Here is a 20,985-nt window from a genome sequence, read left to right as displayed (position 1 = left end):
GGTTATCACATAGTTGAAGTGTATATATGAATATGTCTATTGAAATTGAAACTGAAGTCTGATAGTTTCTAATAGTAATTCTGGTTACTATTTGGCAGCCCAATTTGATAAAAATGGGTTTGACTAAGGTCTGTGGCTATTTTTTTGTAAATCTAACATACAGATTCTTCTGCTTATGTTTGGCCAAAATAAATTTGAAATATGTGTACAGTATACAGGAATTTAGAAAATACAATTTTTATAAGTATTTCAGCATGTAAGAGCTTTAGATGTCCTCTTTTGAAACACACGAGAGTGCTCGCTTTGGCAGCACATATACTAAAATTGGAATAATACAGAGATTAACATGGCCCCTACACAAGGATGATACTCAAATTTGTGAAGCATTCCATATTTTTATTTATTTTCAGGGAAGTAATGGAGAAACAGACATAAAGAACAGACTTATGGTCATGGAGAGAGGGGAGGAGAGGGTGAGATGTATGAAGAGAGTAACGTGGACACTTACATTGCCATAAATGTAAAATAGCCAGTGGGAATTGCTGTATGTCTCAGGGAACTCAACAGGGACTCTGTATCAACCTAGAGGGGTGGGATGGCGAGGGAGGTTAAAGAGGGAAGGGACATGTGTATACCTATAGCTGATTCATGTTGAGGTTTGACAGAAAACAACAAAATTCTGTAAAGCAATTATCCTTCAATTAAAATATAAATTAATAAAAAAAAATACACAAGGAAGTAGAAATTTCTTTTAGGGGTTTCAGGAGCCAAAGCTTTTGAAGACCACTTGTCTGTATTATCCTTGAGGATATGCCTGGATATGCCTGCCTGACAGCAAGTGCCTCTGCCCTCAGAGAGCCCCAGAGTCTCCTTGTTTTTTGCCTCCTGCATCTTTACTTACCCCCAACCCCAGCTTCAGGATCCTGCCATTTCCATCACTCAGCCCCCATATCATTTCCTCTATGAACCAGCTGATTGATTGATTTCTGTATTTAGTAGTTGCCTGGTGATTTGAAGATAGAGTGTGAATGGTAGAGCAAAATTTTCATCAGGCAAGGGCTGAAGAAGAGGAGGGTTTATCGGGCATGTTATTGATCACCTCTCCTGTGTCAGGGTGATGTGGCGGCTGCAACTGGAATCCAAAGATGTGAATTCACATCCTGTATCTGCAACTTACTAGCTCTTTGAACTTCCTTGAGCCTCAGTTGCGTCATTGGTAAACCTAGGGCTCTGTGTGTGAAACTCTAGGATGGTACAAGTGATAGAGGGAAGAACAGAATGGGACTCGAACACCAAATTGACATATGCTCATTAAATAGTAAGTTCCTGAATAGAAGAGTGTATAAAGTTTAAGAGGAAGAAATACATTAAGCCCTTGACTCCATCTGGGGGATCACTGTTAGGATAATTAATGCCTTTCCAGCACTCTGCAGCTTTCACAGCAATATCAACATTTTCTCTGTGTACAGCTCCCACATGCTGTGAAGTAGGTTCTCAGCAGGAAGATGAGGAAAGGCATGCCCCCCACCCAGTCATCTTTGCCAAAAGGAAACAGTTGTGCTGTGAAGGCATACCAGGAGACTGAGCCCCATTGGTTAAAGCAGACATGTCAAGAGCAAGCTCCAAGTTCAGTTCAGTCACTCAGTCGTGTCCGACTCTTTGTGACCCCATGAATCGCAGCACGCCAGGCCTCCCTGTCCATCACTAACTCCCGGAGTTCACCCAAACTCATGTCCATTGAGTCGGTGATGCCATCCAACCATCTCATCCTCCATTGTCCCCTTTTCTCCTGCCCTCAATCTTTCCCAGCATCAGGGTCTTTTCAAATGAGTCAGCTCTTCACATCAGGTGGCCAAAGTATTGGAGTTTCAGCTTCAACTTCAGTCCTTCCAATGAACACCCAGACTGATCTCCTTTAGGATGGACTGGTTGGATCTCCTTGTAGTCCATGGGACTCTCAAGAGTCTTCTCCAACACCACAGTTCAAAAGCATCGGTTCTTCAGCACTCAGCTTTCTTTATAGTCCAACTTTCACATCCATACATGACTACTGGAAAAACCTTAGCCTTGACTAGACGGACCTTTGTTGGCAAAGTAATATGCTTTTTAATATGCTCTCTATATTGGTCATAGCTTTCCTTCCAAGGAGTAAGCGTCTTTTAATTTCATGGCTTCAATCACCATCTGCAGTGCTTTTGGAGCTCCCCAAAATAAAGTCAGCCACTGTTTTCACATCTATTTGCCATGAAGTGATGGGACTGGATGCTATGATCTTAGTTTTCTGAATGTTGAGCTTCAAGCCAACTTTTCCACTCTCCTCTGTCACTTTCATCAAGAGGCTCTTTAGTTCTTCACTTTCTGCCGTAAGGGTGGTGTCATCTGCATATCTAAGTTTATTGATATTTCTCCCAGAAATCTTGATTCCAGCTTGTGCTTCTTCCAGCCCAGCATTTCTCATGATGTACTCTGCATAGAAGTTAAATAAGCAGGCGGACAATATACAGCCTTGACGTACTCCTTTTCCTACTTGGAACCATTCTGTTGTTCCATGTCCAGTTCTAACTGTTGCTTCCTGACCTGTATACAGGTTTCTCAAGAGGCAGGTCAGGTGGTCTGGTATTCCCATCTCTTGAAGAATTTTCCACAGTTTATTGTGATCCACAGAGTCAAAGGCTTTGGCATAGTCAATAAAACAGAAAGAGATGTTTCTCTGGAACTCTCTTGCTTTTTTGATGATCCAGCAGATGTTGGCAATTTGATCTCTGGTTCCTCTGCCTTTTCGAAAACCAGCTTGAACATCTGGAAGTTCATGGTTCATGTATTGCTGAAGCCTGGCTTGGAGAATTTTGAGCATTACTTTACTAGCGTGTGAAATGAGTGCAATTGTGCGGTAGTTTGAGCATTCTTTGGCATTACCTTTCTTTGGGATTGAAATGAAAACACCTTTTCCAGTCCCATGGCCACTGCTGAGTTTTCCAAATTTGCTGACATATTGAGTGCAGCACTTTCACAGCATCATCTTTCAGGATTTGAAATAGCTCCACTGGAATTCCATCACCTCCACTAGCTTTGTTCTCAGTGATGCTACCTAAGGCCCACTTGACTTCACATTCCAGGATGTCTGGCTCTAGGTGAGTGTGAGTGATCACACCATTGTGATTATCTGGGTCATTAAGATCCTTTTGTACAGTTCTGTGTATTCTTGCCACCTCTTCTTAATATCTTCTGCTTCTGTTAGATCCATACCATTTCTGTCCTATATTGAGCCCATCTTTGCATGAAATGTCCCTTGATATCTCTGATTTTCTTGAAGAGATCTCTAGTCTTTCCCATTTTGTGTTTTCCTCTATTTCTTTGCATTGATCACTGAGGAAGGCTTTCTTATCTCTCCTTGTTATTCTTTGGAACTCTGCATTCAAATGGGTATATCTTTCCTTTTCTCCTTTGCTTTTTGCTTCTCTTCATTTCACAGATATTTGTAAGGGCTTCTCAGACAGCCCTTTTGCTTTTTTGCATTTCTTTTTCTTGGGGATGGTCTTAATACTTGTCTCCTGTACAATGTCATGGACCTCCATCCATTATTCATCAGGCATTATGTCTTTCAGATCTAGTCCCTTAAATCTACTTCTCACTTCTACTGTATAGTCATAAGGGATTTGATTTAGATCATACCTGAATGGTCTAGTGGTTTTCCCCACTTTCTTCAATTTAAGTCTGAATTTGGCAATAAGGAGTTTTGATCTGAGCAACAGTCAGCTCCCTGTCTTGTTTTTGATGATTGTATAGAGCTTATCCATCTTTGGCTGCAAAGAATATAATCAATCTGACTTCAGTGTTGACCATCTAGTGATGTCCATGTATAGAGTCTTCTCTTGTGTTGTTGGAAGAGGGTGTTTGCTATGACCAGTGTGTTCTCTTGGCAGAACTCTATTAGCCTTTGCCCTGCTTCATTCTGTATTCCAAGGCCAAATTTGCCTGTTACTCCAGGTGTTTCTTGACTTCCTACCTTTGCATTCCAGTCCCCTATAATGAAAAGGACATCTTTTTTGGGTGTTAGTTCTATAAAGTCTTGTAGGTCTTCATAGAACTGTTCAGCTTCTTCAGCATTAATGGTTGGGGCATAGACTTGGTTTACTGTGATATTGAATGGTTTGCCTTAGAAACGAACAGAGATCATTCTGTCATTTTTGAGATTGCATTGAAGTACTGCATTTCAGACTCTTGTTGACTATGATGGCTACTCCATTTCCTGCCCACAGTAGTAGATATAATGGTCATCTGAGTTAAATTCACCCATTCCAGTCCACTTTCATTTGCTGATTCGTAAAATGTTGATGTTCACTCTTGCCATCTTCTGTTTGACCACTTCCAATTTGCCTTGATTCATGGACCTAACATTCTAGATCCCTATGCAATATTGCTCTTTACAGCATCGAACCTTGATTCTATCACCAGTGCCATCCACAGCTGGGTGTTGATTTTTCTTTGGGTCCATCCCTTCATTCTTTCTGGAGTTATTTCTCCACTGATCTCTAGTAGCATATTGGGCACCTCCCGACCTGGGGAGTTCCTCTTCAGTGTCCTATCTTTTTGCCTTTTCATACTGTTCATAGGGTTCTCAAGGCAAGAATGCTGAAGTGGTTTGCCATTCCCTTCTCCAGTGGACCACATTCTGTCAGACCTCTCCACCATGATCTGTCCATCTTGGGTGGCCCCACACAGCATGGCTTAGTTTCACTGAGTTAGACAAGGCTGTGGTCCATGTGATCAGATTGGCTAGTTGTTTGTGATTGTGGTTTCAGTCTGTCTGCCCTCTGATGCCGTCTCTCAGTGCCTACCATCTTACTTGGGTTTCTCTTACTTTGGACGTGGGGTATCTCTTCACAGCTGCTCCAGCAAAGCACAGTCGCTGCTCCTTACCTTGGATGTGGGGTAGCTCCTCTTGGCTGCCGCCCCGACCTTGGACATTGGGTAGCTCCTCTTGGCTGCCGCCCCTGACCTTGGACGTGGGGTAGCTCTTCACCACCGCTCCTTCCAAATAGGCACCATTCCAGAGTTCTTCTGCAGTGAGTTCTTTGCTAGTCTCTCCATTTCTCCATCAGAGAAGGAGATGCCTGGTTCTCTGCTAAGAGCCAAGGACAAGTCAACACTGGGTGAGAAAAATGGAGAACATGTCAAATATCGAGTGCAAATACCTTATTGAGAGGAATGGGAGGAACTAAGCTTACGTGGACCATCTCTCAGGGCAGGCATCAGGGCAGAATGGGTATCCCTGAAAAAATTGTAATAGGAATTTTGATATGGCCAGTTTTCCATTCCCAAGATCAAAACTCCAAATCAGGAGGACAACTACCCCATGTCACTGGACATGAATGTGTGAGGTCACCCTAAAGAGATGGATTTGTGACACCCAGGCTCCCTGTAGTGCAGGATGCTTCTGGCTGTGCCTCTCAGCTAATTTCCCATTCAGATGAGGAAATTTTCCCCAAACTTTTCCAAAAGGTGTCCCCCAGGACAGCAGTGTCATCTGAGACTATACATGAGAAATGCATCCTTAGTGGCTTAAGAGGTGGTTTGGGTAGTGACAATGATTTATTGAAGAAAAAGTTTTTTTTGGCCCACTGGAGCAAATTGTGCATAGATCTTCCAACTTAACATTCCTTTGGTTGCTTGAAATCAGCCATGGTAGGAGTAGTTTTTGTGTTGTGTGCTTTTAAAAAAAAATTGAAGTATAGTTGATTTATAATGTGTTAGTTTTGGGTATACAGCACAGTGATTCAGTTATACACACACACACACACACACACACACACACACACATTCTTCAGACTCTTTTTCCTCATAGGTTATTAGTATCCTGTGTTTTATGCAGTAAGTCCTTCTTGGTTACATATATTATATCAGTTCAGTTCAGTTCAGTCGCTCAGTCATGTCCAACTCTTTGCAACCCCATGAATCGCAGCACGCCAGGCCTCCCTGACCATCACCAACTCCCGGAGTTCACTCACACTCACGTCCATCGAGTCCGTGATGCCATCCAGCCATCTCATCCTCTGTCGTCCCCTTCTCCTCTTGCCCCCAATCCCTCCCAGCATCAGAGTCTTTTCCAGTGAGTCAACTCTTTGCATGAGGTGACCAAAGTACTGGAGTTTCAGCTTTAGCATCATTCCTTCCAAAGAAATCCCAGGGCTGATCTCCTTCAGAATGGACTGGTTGGATCTCCTTGCAGTCCAAGGGATTCTCAAGAGTCTTCTCCAACACCACAGTTCAAAAGCATCAGTTCTTCGGCGCTCAGCCTTCTTCACAGTCCAACTCTCACATCCATACATGACCACTGGAAAAACCATAGTAGAGTGTATATGTTAATCCCGAACTCCTAATTTATCCCCTGCCCTTTCTGCTTTGGTAACCATAAATTTGTTTTCTTTGTCTGAGTCTCTTTCTGTTTTGAAAATAAGTTTATTTGTTCTTTAGGTTTCACATATAAGCAACATCATGTGATATTTATCTTTCTCTTGTCTGGCTTACTTCACTTAACATAATAATATTTAGGTTCATCCGTGTTGCTACAAATGGCATTATTTCATTCTGTTTCATGGATAAGTAATTGTCTGCCTAACTTCCTATACAGGAAAGACACCTCAGAGTGGGGAGGCCTCTGAGAATTCCCTTTACTGAAGGCATTAATTCATTCATGGGTCTTAAATACTCATGCCAAGTCAAGGGAAATTTTTGTTGTAGAAAATAGGAGATCTCATGGGTTAAGACTAAAGTATGAGAGGAATTATTCATTAGTGCTCGGTAAAAGTATCTACACCAAAAAGAGTAATTGTGAAGCAATCCTATTTAATAATTTTTAAGTGCACTTACCATTTGTTTCTCAATTAATCCTCACAACAGCCGTTAAAGGTGGTTGTTGTCTAGTCTCTCATCATTTTACAGATGAGAGACTAGAAGCATAGAGAAGTTAAGTGACTTCCTCTCGTTAGGACAGTAGTGGGATTTGAACTTACCAAACCCGTATTCTAAACCACAGTTATTTATCCTCTCCATGCGAATTTGATGTGCGTGCATGTTCAGTCATGTCCAACTCTTTGTGACCCCAAGGAAAGGGCTAAAACTCCAGCCTCTTTCCTCTGAACATGAGACCCCACTTTTGTAGCATGAAAACCTATCTCAGCCAGCAGCAGATTTCATAATTTACTGGAGTCTCTCATGTATCTCATTAAGTGCAAACTTCAGACACAGAGCAGAGGTTGGAAGATGGAATGTGAAACATCAGGTTTCAGCTTGCTCAGCTGTGGTCCATTAGGCAAAACAGGAGTCATTCCTCCCGGTGTTTCTTATGCAAAAGTAAAACAACACTCTTGGGCAACCATGTTTTTTTACCTTTTCCCCTTTTCTGGATTCTGCCAGAAATCTTGAACAAGGTTGTAATACTTTTAGGGGAAATTAAATCTATTTCTCTCCCATATGCATTTTTAAAATTCCAATTTGCTAGAATCTTGGAAGAACTGCTATATTCATGAGATTTTTGTTCTGCGTTGTAGTCACAAACATTAACCTCAGGTTTCACTCTAATGCTTTTAGACCTGCCTGAATAGCCAGTACTCAAATTGAATCCGTTTTAACAATTTGTTTTCCCACATCTCCTTTGGTTAGTGGCATCAAATTCTCTCAATCTTAAAAAAATTAAAGTGACGTCTGGTTTCCCCCGTCCTTCACCTCCCACAATGAGCAGTTGTCAAATCCTGGTGACAGGCTTCACCAATACTTCTCAAATGTATGCCCTCTTTCCATTCCCACTGCCACCTCCATGCACCACCTTGGTTCTGCTTCCCTCCCAAATGGGATTCCACCTTTCTTTATAAACGGTTGTCCATCTCTAACCCCAGGTTCCAAAATGTTTTTTTAGCTTCCAAAATATTTTTCAGCATCCCCTTTTTTCCTTATTATCAATTTTTAAAAATTGAAATATAATTCATTTACAATTTTGTATTAATTTCTACAATACAGCAAAGTGATTTAGATATATATATACATTCTTTTTTAAAATATTTTTCCATTATAGTTTATCATAGAATATTGAATATAGTTGTCCGTGCTTTATAGTAGGACCTTGTTCATCCATTCTATACATAAAAGCTTACATCTTGTAACCCCAACCTCTCTCTACATCCCTTCCTTATCTGACTAGTTTTTTTTTTTAATTTTTCATTATTTTTTTATTTTTCACTAGTTTTTTCATTTTCATTTTTATTGTTTTCTATGTCTGTGAGTTTATTTCAGAAAACAATTTTGAATAAAGGAAGCAATGGATTAAATTGGCAGTTGCAACTTGTGGTTGACAGGTGTTAAGTTTGTCACACATAGCGTTGACCTAAATAATGATAAAATATTTATTCAGAATCGTTTGCCTGCATTTGAAATCAAGAAATTAAGATAAACACTGATATCACTGGCTTTTTGGACATAACGGTTATCATACTAAGTGAAGTCAGAGAAAGACAAATATCACATGATACCTCATATGTGGAATCTAAAAAAAATGACACAAAGGAACATATTAACAAAACAGAAACAAACTCACAGACATAGAAGACAAATTTATGATTACCTGAGGGGAAGGGAGGGGAGAGATAAATTAGGAGTTTGGGATTAGCAAACTCACTACTACATATAAAATAGATTAACAAGGACCTGTTGGAGCATAGGGTGCCATATACGATGTCTTGTAATAAGCTATGATTTAAAAGAATCTGAGAAATATGTATATGTATGTATTTGCATGTGTATATGTATAATGGGATCACTTTGCTGTACATCTGAAAGTAACACAACGTCATAGATCAATTATACTTTACCTACTGACTTTTCACTAAAAAATGAGAAAACCCATCAACACCGGGCTTTCGTGCCCTTCAGACGGGCACACGCTTTCTGACTGTGACAGTCCTCACTGATCCCGTTTTCTCCTCTGCACCAAGTGTTGCTATGATACTCTTATCTTGCAGATGTCTTTGAGTTTCAGTCAGCTAAAGCACACCTCAGTCCTTGGGAGAGTTGCTGATACACACGTCCGCTCGTTTACTTCCACCTTCAACGCGTGTATGATGCAGGCAGCCTCCTTCCTGGGCAAGATTTTAAGCATCGCTTAGCGTCTCATTTTCTCCTCTACAAATTGGGTTTGTTTTTTCTCCCTGCAAAGACTTTTCAAGGATAATTTGGCTTATGACCTGCTTAAACTAGAGCAAGATGTTTTCTTTTGTTTCATAATTCAGTTTGATTATGGCAGGACTTGTGGTTTGGCTAGAGATGTCCTGTCCCAGCAGTGCTGGCCAGACTGTCAGGAACATCATGCCAATTTTCTGATGGTTTTTTTCTCCCTTTAATGGTGCTGTTAAGGGCTTACATAAACCTGCTATTGGTGGCCTGTCTCTTTCAAGATATTTTGAAGTAGTTTTTCAGCAGTGTGAGGTGAGATCGGAAGCCCTTTTTCTTTTTTTTTTTTTTTTTGGTTGACTGCTCATTCTATTTAAAAGGCTTATAGCTCAATGGTTTGGTTTTTGAAAGAAATAGTTCCTCAGCCAATTCACAATTCCAGCTTTTAAAAAGAAACTCACTAAGGCTGATTGATGTTCAGCAAGAATGCATTGATATAAACAGACCGGTTGTTTACCCTGGCATCTCTTCAAATATGTCAGTGATCAGGCTGAACCTCAGTAATTAAATCTTCTGAGTATACCAACGTGGGAATTGACACACTGGAATGGAAACAATATGAATCTTCCATCCCGTCTTTATCTGTGGACTCATTTGTTAGGCAATGGTTAGAGCCCTATGTCACATTGTGGTACCTGTTCTTTTAGGAAAACACCAATATCCTTATCAAATTCAGGATAACCTTGCTCTCTTATGATGAATCCAAGGTTTAGCTCACCTGGGCATGAAGAGGCAGCTCAGCCTGTTTACTGATTAGAGAAATTAATAAGTAGGTAGAACCTGTTCTGTTCCATTAGACCTGACTACACTAGTTGATGCCTTAGTTTTTCTAAAAGTACCACATGATCTGATCATTGATGGATTGGTTGGTTAGGAGCTCAACCAAGATGGAGTAAGGTGAGCACTGTCTGCCTTGTTTCCAAGGAAAAAAAACACAAAAAACTATTTTCAGTGGTGTTTTTCATTTGATGATGCCTAAGATTGGCTGATTGCAGCCATGAAATTAAACTCCTTGGAAGGAAAGTTATGAACAACCTAGATAGCATATTAAAAAGCAGAGACATTACTTTGCCAACAAAGGTCCATCTAGTCAAGGCTATGCTTTTTCCAGTGGTCATGTATGGATGTGAGAGTTAGACTGTGAAGAAAGCTGAGCACCAAAGAATTGATGCTTTTGAATTGTGGTGTTGGAGAAGACTCTTGAGAGTCCCTTGGACTGCAAGGAGATCCAACCAGTCCATTCTGAAGGAGATCAGCCCTGGGATTTCTTTGGAAGGACTGATGCTGAAGCTGAAACTCCAATACTTTGGCCACCTGATATGAAGAGTTGACTCGTTTGAAAAGACCCTGATGCTGGGAGGGATTGGGGGCAGGAGGAGAAGGGGACAACAGAGGATGAGATAGCTGGATGACATCACCAACTCGATGGACACGAGTTTGGGTAAACTCCGGGAGTTGGTGATGGACAGGGAGGCCTGGCGTGCTTTGATTCATGGGGTTGCAAAGAGTTGGACACGACTGAGTGACTGAACTGAACTGAATATTGGCTCAGTGGATAATGAATCCGCCTGCAATACAGGAGACACAGGAGATGCTGGTTTGATCCCTGGCTCAGGAAGATCCCTTGGAGGAGGAAATGCAACCCATACCAGTATTCTTGCCTGAAGAATCCCATGGACAAAGAAGCCTGACAAGCTACAGTTCATGGGGCTGCAAAGAGTTGGACACAACTAAGCATGCAAGCATGTCCTTGTCCAAGAGTAGATCAGCAGGGTTGACACCATTTTTTTAACCTAGTTGAATTAGTTACTCAGTGTGACTTTTTCATACCCTGCATTCATCCTTTAAAAAAATTATCTTTGTATCACAAAAATAATACATGATCATAGCACAAAAATTAAATGTTTAAGTAAAATGCAGAAAATAAAAATTCTCCAAATCCCGACTTAATAAAACCTTGTAGCATTTGGAAACAGATTTGTTTGTTTTTGTCTCCATCTTCATTTTTACTTTCTAAATAGCTTTAAAACATGAAGTTCTTTCTTTTAAACCCCAAACTTTAAAAAAAAAAAATCTTGGAGGAAAATGTTTTCAAATATGGTACACATTCTTCTGCTGATTTACAGACTATCAAGCAAAAATGACTCAAGCTGTTTCTGTGATCACTGACTGTTGTCATAGACTGAGTCATTTTTCATCTCAGCCCTCTTTTAGCTATCGCTTTTGCTACCTGCGTGCCTGCTTCTAGAAACAATCTGTGATTGGAAGACAGAGAAAGATTGGTTAGAACTTTATGTAAATTAAAAATCACCAAGCCCTGCATGAGCTGAAGAGACTCTCCTGTGGTATAAAATGCATGGATTTCCTTTCATAAGTTTCTATGACCTGGGAGCCTTTTATATTTCCTCCCTATTTTAGCCATGTCTTAGAGTTGACAGTACATGAAATGTGATCTCTAAATTAGAGAAATTTTAATATATTTCAAAATGTAATGTGGAGCATCCTTTGATATACCCTTTCATCATTTGGATGTCTTTGGGGGAAAAAAAACCATCTATGTGTTTCCTCTGCTTATTTTTCAATGGAATTGTTTGTTTTTTGGTTGTTGAGTTGTATGAGTTCTTTATATTTTGGATATTAACTTCTTATCTAACATATGGTTTGCAAATATTTTCTCCTGTCTGTAGGCTGTCTTCTCATTTTGTTGATTGTCTCATCTGCTGTTTGGAAGCTTTTCCATTTGCTGTAGTATTGATTTTTGTTTTTGTTGCTTGTGCTTTTTTTGGTGGGGGGGCATATTCAAAAAAATTATTGCCAAGATCAATGATCTTCCCTATATTTCTTCTAGGAGTTTTATAGATTCAAGTGTTATGTGTAAACCTTTCATCTATTTTGAGTTAATTCATGTGAGTATTGTGAGATAGGATTTCGATTTCAATTTTCTATATGTGGATGTAAAACCATTTGATTCATGGCATTTATTGGACTGAAGGAAATTCTAAAAGAAGATTTATAATTTGGATAAGGAGTCAGTGTCATTAGCTGATTTAATCAGGTGGCTGTGTTAATCATGATGGATGGGGGTCTTTGCCGTGGTAAAATCTTTATTTGCTTAACACATAGGCATTTACTTCTTTATGCAAAGCACACTCCTGTCTGAGGACTCTGAGGTAGATTTCTTCCAAATGGTGCCTTGGAGATCTTGTAACCTGGGGGATATGCAGTTACCATGATCTCTCTGAGATCATGGAGAACTCACACTTGGTCTCAAATGCCTCCACATTAATACTTCAATCCAGAAATGACACCCGTCAATGCCATCTCCAGTCCATTGACCAATGAAATGACTGCCAGAGGGCTGGAAAGTGTGAACTTCCTGTGTGTCTGCAGAGGAATGGAGAATCAGATATGGATGAGTATAAAGTCTCAATGACAGTGACTTTGGGCAAGTAACTCATCTATATGACATGGGGGTTGGACTAGATGATTTTAGAATCCTTACCTCTTCTCACAATTCCTGAATCTAAATATTTGACCTCCTATTAGCCTTGGTTTTATAAAAAATATTTATGTATTTATTTGACTGTGTCGGGTGTTACTTGCAGCACTTGGGACCTTTTGTTTGGCCCATGGACTCTCTAGCTGTGGTGCATGGGCTTAGTTGCTCTGTGGCATGTGGGACCTTAGCTCCCCAACCAGGGGTCGAACCCATGTCCTCTGAATTGCAAAGCAGATTCCCATCCACTGGACCACCAGGGAAGACCCAGCTCTGTGCTTTTGACTACTTTGTAGGAATTATTTGATTGTTACCCTAAGGAGGTTGGTCTTTCCTGTTCATTCAATTGGTAAAGAATCTTCCTGCAGTGCAGAAGGTCTGAGTTTGATCCCTGGGTTGGGAAGATCCTCTGGAGAAGGAAATGGCAAACTACGCCAGTATCCTTGCCTAGAAAATCCCATGGACAGAGGAGCCTGGTGGGCTGCAGTCCATGGGGTTGCAAAGAGTTAGGCACGACTGAGTGGCTAACACTTTCACTTTCACAAAGGAGGTCGGGTATGTTAATACTATTAGTAGTAAAAGACTTGTATTGCATGGTGTAGCTGATGGTCAAGCTGGAAGGCTCTGAAGACGGATGATCTGGTTTTGAATCCAGCTTCATCTCCTACTGGCAGTAGGAGTCTTGGCTATTTAACTTCTCTATGATTGTTTTTCTTTTCATCCAAATGGAAACTAGGGATAGGAATAATACCATCCTCCAAGTATGAGTATTAAATGAGGCAGGTTGTGCCATGTTTTTAGAAGAGGTCAGGAACATACAAAGAGTTCCATAAGTTAATTTCATTTTATTTTTTATTATTATTTTAAAAAGTCCTCCTTGTCCTATTTTAATAAATTTCTACGTGGCAGCAGCTCAGAAAGTTGTCATCCTTTGTGTTGGTGTGATTAGCCAGCCCAACCCATGCAAATCTCCTTAATCTACTGATGTGCAAAATGGAGTCACAAACACTACCTATAGGTGATCTGGGTCTTTACACAAGACTGCTCACCCTTTGGGATTTGTGTCTCATCTGCTTTAGCTTAGACTTCATCCCTGCCTGGACCTGTCTTGACTCCATATCTGATGGATCCTGCCTTTGACTCCTGCAAGCTTGAGATTCCTGCGTGGTTCTGACTTCATAGGCCGAGCTCCTTGATTCTTGGGGAATCCACTTACCTCCAGTGGGACCTCCCTACCCTAATCTCAGCCTCTCAGGATCAAAACCCTTCCTCAGCTTCTGGTTCACAGTGAGGCTTGGTTCTGGCTTCACACAGTGGAGGGAGTATCAGACAGGTACCCCTCTCAATTCAATGGCCATACCATTTGAGTCTGGCTATCTCAGAGGCCACGTAAGCTTATCAGATCAGATCAGATCAGAGCAGTTGCTCAGTCATGTCCGACTCTTTGTGACCCTATGAATCGCAGCACGCCAGGCCTCCCTGTCCGTCACCAACTCCCAGAGTTCACCGAGACTCATGTCCATCAAGTCAGTGATGCCATCCAGCCATCTCATCCTCTGTCGTCCCCTTCTCCTCCTGCCCCCCATCCCTCCCAGCATCAGTCTTTTGCAATGAGTCAACTCTTCGCGTGAGGTGGCCAAAGTACTGGAGTTTCAGCTTTAGCATCAGTCCTTCCAAAGAAATCCCAGGGCTGATCTCCTTCAGAATGGACTGGTTGGATCTCCTTGCAGTCCAAGGGACTTTCAAGAGTCTTCTCCAACACCACAGTTCAAAAGCATCAATTCTTCGGCGCTCAGCCTTCTTCACAGTCCAACTCTCACATCCATACATGACCACAGGAAAAACCATAGCCTTGACTAGACGAAACTTTGTTGACAAAGTAATGTCTCTGCTTTTGAATATGCTATCTAGGTTGGTCATAACTTTCCTTCCAAGGAGTAAGCGTCTTTTAATTTCATGGCTACAGTCACCATCTGCAGTGATAACCATCCCAAATCGATGACGAACCCACAATGTTAAGTTCTCCTGCAGACATTTTATCACTCCAGGTAGAACACATGAGTAAGAACTTTTTCTTCTTTCCCCTAGATCTTAAGTGGGTTATCCTTGGGAAAAAGTCAGACAGACTGCAACAAGAAAGAGCATGAGATTGGTATGCATTTGCTCCATAGCATGGGGATGGCCTGCTTTCCTTCCCCTTTGCATTTTGGCTGATCCAAGGCGGGGGTGGGTGGTGGGTGGGAGGGGGGATAGAATCCTCTGTGAATGGTTCGAGTACATTTGCTCTAGGCAGGGGAGACAGTAGTTCTCACCAGGCAAGCTTCCTCCTCAGGCTGGTTCTGCTCAATACAAGAAAGACAGTGTAATAATAATAATAAAAACATTTTTGATTATCTCTCTTTTTAAAAAATTTTACTTTTATTTAGTTTTGGTTATGCTGGGTCTTCATTTTGGCTCATGGGCTCTTTGTTGCTCTTTAGGTTTTCTCAGGTGGCAGATTTTCTCTAAAGCAGTGGAGGGCTGCTCTCTAGTTGTAGAGCACGGGCTCTAGAGTGCACAGGCTCAGTAGCTGTGGCCCTTTTAGTTCAACCAGGGATCGAACCTGTGTTCTCTGCACTGGCAGGGGATTCTTAGCCACTGGGACACCAGGGAGGTTCTGACAATGTGCTTTAGCGTCAAGCTCCCATTGGATCGAACCTATGTTCTCTGCACTGGCAGGGGCTTCTTAGCCACTGGGACACCAGGGAGGTTCTGACAATGTGCTTTAGGCCCTAGACAGCATTGAGTCCCATTGGACTTTGATAAGCAAGTTGCTTTCTGTTTCACTTGGTCCTTTTTTCCCCCCCAAGTTCTATCAAAGGATTGTGTTGGGATTTTTCTGGTGGTCCAGTGATTAAGACTCTGCACTCCCAATGCAGGGGGCACAAGTTTGATCCCTAATTGGGGAACTAAGATCTCAGATGTGGTGAGGTGCAGCCAAAACCTCAACAGCAATGAAAAGGACAGTGAGGTACTTTTCCCCACAAGTGCACAGTACCGGTGGGAGATGCTATGCATCTGAGATTTATGTGGAAGGAAAAATTACATCAAAGATATTGTCCTTTGTCCCTGAAATCATCATGATAAATGCAACTGTAGCCTGCTTTCCTCCAATCAGCCTTCATAATCTTGTATGGCAAACAGGTCAAATTTGTCACTGCCAAAGGCAGTAGATTCTTATGGGTGGTTTTGGAAAGAGACAAATCATCAGAAAAATTTCCAAATGCTCTGCCAAGGTATATAGCTCCACACTGTTTATCTAATGGTAGAGAAATAGGGAAGTTTGGCAATTTCAATTTTATCTAAATTTTAAAACCCTCTGGAAGTTTTGAAAAATAGCAAAAACCTCCTTCTCCCCAAGGTTGAGTATGTCAAACTCTAATAGGGAGATCTATAGAACCAAGCTTGAGGAATACACCAAGAAAATGACTGTGCTATAAGGTTTTAAAAGTACGGAACCTACCCACTTGGGCATCCACATTCAATTTAATAACTCATTTGCATCATGCTGTAGAGTTAGCGAAGAACTTCAAAGAAAACACCTATATTAATCAGCTGATTTTTGTGTTAGTCTTTATTTTTCACACAAGGAAAATGAAACTTGGATGAAGATCACTGAGAAAAAAGCCTCAATCTTCAGATTCCAAATCACAATCTTTTCCATACCCCCTATGTTTCTGTTTATCTTTTGCCCTTTGTGTTGAAAGTAGGATTGGGGTAAATTTGTGAAGAGGAGCTCTGTAGACTTGGAATAGTGTGTCTACCCTTTTGTCTGAGAAAAGCAGGACTGTCAGTATTGCTGGGAATGTGTGTGAATGTTAAGTTGCTTCTGACTAAGCTAAGTCATGTCTGACTCTTTTATGACCCCATGGACTGTAGCCTGCCAGGCTCCTCTGTGCATGGGGTTTTCCAGGCAAGAATACATAAGTGGGTTGCCATTTCCTCCTCTGGGGAATCTTCCCAACCCAGGGATCGAACCCACATCTCTTATGTCTCCTGCACTGGCAGCCAGGCTCTTTACCACTGGTGCCACCTGAGAAGCCTGGGAACATGCCTGGAAATATGGGTTTGGAAATTCCTGGGGGAAGGAGAGCTATGGTGAGTTCCTCTATCACATGCAGTCTTCCTTCCATTATGGTCAGAGCTGGGACCTCCTTTATAGAACTTGGGCTCCCAACTGAAGGGAATGACATTCCTTAGTTGTGTTTTTAGGTTTAACATATGACGGGTACATAAGGAAATCAATAAACATTCTCTCCAGTTTGGAACAGTGAGAACTCTCTTCTCTCTTCTATTCCTTGTGGTTTGAGGTCGAGATTCAGCTGCAACAAGTGAAAACATCAGTCAGCTGATGATGGGACTGCTTTTGGGTTCAAAGGGATTTTTCAGTCCTTTGTAAAACCCATAACATGGTAAGGTATCACTATGTCAGCCCTGTGTACTTAAAATTAATCTCTTTGCTAGCATAATGAAAAGTTCACTGTGCCAAACTGCTCATCAATTTTAACTTTAAAAGTGTTCCCAGAGGTGGTTTGGCGTACACAGTGTCCAATGCACATATTCTCCAAAGAGGTCCAATACTCATTCTTGTGAGATTTAGCTTGGATGAGTTCTTTACTGGAGATAACAGAGTCCCCTCCTGTTAGCTAAAGAAGAAAGGACTTTATGAAGGGAGAGAGATCACTTGCAGAATCTTTGTGAAGGTTGAAGACAGAGAATTAAGACCTGAGCTTCTAGGAACATCTCCCCACCCCCGCCACCATCAACTTAAACTGCAGAACTCATCTGGTTAGGGATGGGCTGTCTTGGTCATAGTCATGGAATAAGGAAGCAGCTCAGAGTCATGCTGCCATGCCATAAACTAGTAAGACGGATGTCCCATGCCCTCTCTCCCCAGGTAGCTCAGTTCTGAATCAAGGTCTCACCGAGTGCCTCTGAAAGGCAAAACCTAAACTACATCTGGCATTCAAGGCAAATGAGGATCCAGCCTCTGCACACAGGTGGGCCTAGAAAGGGTGTGGAGTGAAGTTTGCCACAGTAGCTGCTGCAGGGCTTTAAACTGCCTCTCTGCTGTCCACCGGCATGTTAAAGAGCACAGCTGGCTTCCCTTCCACTGGTCCTCTCGTCTGTCCTCTCTGTCTATCACCCACCCATTGATCTGAGTTTTGCACTTTTGGTATCGTTTCCTTTTGCAAAACAAAACAAAACAAAAACAAAACCTGATACTGAATGTATTTGAAAGATACAGATTTCAAAGAATATATAATCACATCAGCATTATCTCACTAACATTCTAAATAATAATCCCTTAATATCACCAAATAGCTAGTTAGTGTTCACATTTTCCTAATTGTCTCATAATTTTGAAAAAGAGTGTGAATCAGGTTCCACGGAGACCACAATCTGGGTGTTAAACTAAGTACTTCAGTTCAGTTCAGTTGCTCAGTCATGTCCAATTCTTTGCGACCCCATGAACCGCAGCATGCCAGGCCTTCCTGTCCATCACCAACTCCTGGAGTCCACCCAAACTCATGTCTATTGAGTCGGTGATGCCATCCAACCATCTCATCCTCTGTCGTCCCCTTCTCCTCCTGCCCTCAATCTTTCCCAGCATCAGGGTCTTTTCATATGAGTCAGCTCTTCGCATCAGGTGGCCAAAGTATTGAAGTTTCAGCTTCAGCATCAGTCCTTCCAATGAACACCCAGGACTAATCTCCTTTAGGATGGACTGGTTGGATCTCCTTGCAGTCCAAGGGACTCTCAAGAGTCTTCTCCAACACCACAGTTCAAAAGCATCAATTCTTCGGCGCTCAGCTTTCTTCACAGTCCAACTCTCACATCCATACATGACCACTAGAAAAACCATAGCCTTGACTAGACGGACCTTTGTTGGCAAAGTAATGTCTCTGCTTTTTAATATGCTGTCTAGGTTGGTCATAACTTTCCTTTTTAAAAGTAAGCTATTCTTCAAGTATTCCAAGAATTAAAGAATGAAAAAGGATGTGACCATTAGCATGGAGCATATGAAATTAGCATGAAACCTTTTAAGGCCCCTACCCCGCAGGCATAAGTAAAATATTAAGAGAATACATAGTGTTAATAACTATTGGTTAATGGTTTAGGTGTTGGGCACTTTTGAAAGTCTCCCTCAGTGTCAGGATGTTAAGAGACAGAGGGCATGGTCAGCTTTGTCATCTGCTGAAGAGGAGTGAACACATGACTTTATCTATCCCCAGAGGCTGCAATGCCAGGGCCAGGGTGGGAGTGCGGTAGACACTTGATGAAAGGCAAGAGGTCTTGTCTGGGAATCTGGAGACCTGGATTCACATCCTAGAATAATTATTATTTAATCATGCTCACTTTTAACCATCCTTTCTTGTTCTGGAAGCCCTTTAAACTTTGTGTGTTTCCTCATCTGTAAAATAAGTAGAACATAAGTGAGTGTCTTGGGGTGATGAATTGAAAAGGATAGCCATCCTTATCCAAACAGGATTTGTCTGGCCATTCACAAGGCAGAATACTAGCTACTATGTGATCATGGCTGTGTGGCCATTCAGACGGAAATAAAACACATGTACAAAATATTCACAGTGATTACATTTTCCCCTCACCCAGAGATAGTCTTATTGCTGACTATTGGAGCCCAGTGTCTTGCTGGACACCACAAATCCCCTTGGCCCAACATTTTTCCTTCACTGACTGTGTCACAGTGCTTGGAATCTCCTTGATTCTCACGTCCTTAGTGTTCTGGTATGGGCGTTCAACTGTTGCATGGGAGAAATGATATATTATGCCATGATTATCTTCTAACACCCTGGTTAAAGTGATCTTATCTGACTCCATGGTGGATCATCTTGCTAGACTCAGTGGGAACGATCATGGCATGGCTCCATATTATAGAGAGAAAGATGGCTGGAGAGGTCCCGAAGAGACCACATTTTAGATCAAAGGGCCAGTGTAGAGGGCCTCCCCCGTAAGACGGAAGGATGGGGGAAGGACATGGAATGCCAAGTCACTAGTGGATATGTTGTTTCTGTTCTACCTTGATTGTATTTTGGAGAACTAACCTTCCCTCTTCGGGTGTGGTCTTGTTACATATCCCCCCAGTGGAATATGGGGATGGGGAGGTATGTATATGGACAGGTATATGATCTGAGCTAAGTCAGGCAGATGCTGTCTCTTAGGTACTGAATCCAGACTGGAGCAATCGAAAGACCTAACATAGCGGGCATGGATCCATCTTGATGGCGATGCCCTGAAGAGATGATTCGATAGCTCCTGCCACATAGATCCTTAGAGCTTCCCTCTGGCCTTCCTGAGCCTTCATTTTGAACTTCTTTTGATGCTTTCTGGTAAATTTTTTTCTTTCTCTTTCCCCAGCTATCTTTAAGTTAGCTAGATTTGGTCTCAGAATTCTTGGTGTCAAGCAACAAACAAAATAAGCATGAAAAGGTGAAACAAAATCTTATCTAATACTATAGTTTAGCCTTTTCCACTCTGTTGTAGCAAAGAGGTAGCTAAGACACATTACTAAATGCCCCATCTGAAAGCACTTAAATCTAATGTTTCCATAGAACTTTGGAGTTGGTCTCTCTTAAAACTCTGTGTAGAACTTAGCAGCCTATGTGGTCTTCAAATTGCTTCCTGAACAACATGGATTTACCAGGAAAGAAGGAGAACTTTGGTCTGTTTCTTGTCTCTGTCTTTTGTGGGCCATTGATTAACTTCATGCTGTTATATAGGATACATTCTCTGAGATGAGGTAAGACAGATATTTACAAAAAAAGCTACATGGCTTATAGAAAATGCCAAGAACCAAAAAGTTGAAAAAAAACTCACCCATGATCTTCTCACCAGATAATTGCTTCTTAATATTTTTTTGCTATACTTTTTTATAGTCTTTATGATCACACATAAGTATTACACATTTTATATATATTGTATATTTTGCAAAATATTGTAAATATTGTATATTTTACAAAAATGAGGTCATAATGTTTTGAAAATTTAATGATGTGAAAAAAATTAAATGTCTTGAAATTGTTGTAAATGTTGCCTAGTGGAGCCCATAGCCCACACTAAGGTCCGGCATACATTTTCATTCCCTCTTGATAAACTGGTTGAGTGACCAGGGGTAAATAAATAAATTGGGTACTTTGTGTGTGTGTGTGTGTGTGTGTGTGTGTGTGTGTGTGTGTGATCCAGGTTAGAGCTATTGCACAGACCTT

General features: G+C 41.4%; 1 non-coding gene across 1 annotated transcript; it reads left to right on the top strand.

The window, feature by feature from the left end:
- Positions 1-294: 294 nt before the first annotated feature.
- LOC139180042 (U6 spliceosomal RNA) lies at positions 295-398 on the top strand. Its single transcript, XR_011564390.1, has one exon. It is a non-coding gene; the product is annotated as a U6 spliceosomal RNA (small nuclear RNA).
- The last annotated feature ends 20,587 nt before the right edge of the window (positions 399-20,985 follow it).

This window comes from Bos indicus, chromosome 26 (genome assembly GCF_029378745.1).
Source record: "Bos indicus isolate NIAB-ARS_2022 breed Sahiwal x Tharparkar chromosome 26, NIAB-ARS_B.indTharparkar_mat_pri_1.0, whole genome shotgun sequence".
NCBI classification, from domain to species: Eukaryota; Metazoa; Chordata; class Mammalia; order Artiodactyla; family Bovidae; genus Bos; species Bos indicus.
Note: the sequence above shows the minus strand (reverse complement) of the source record. Positions and strands in the feature narration are given on the sequence as shown.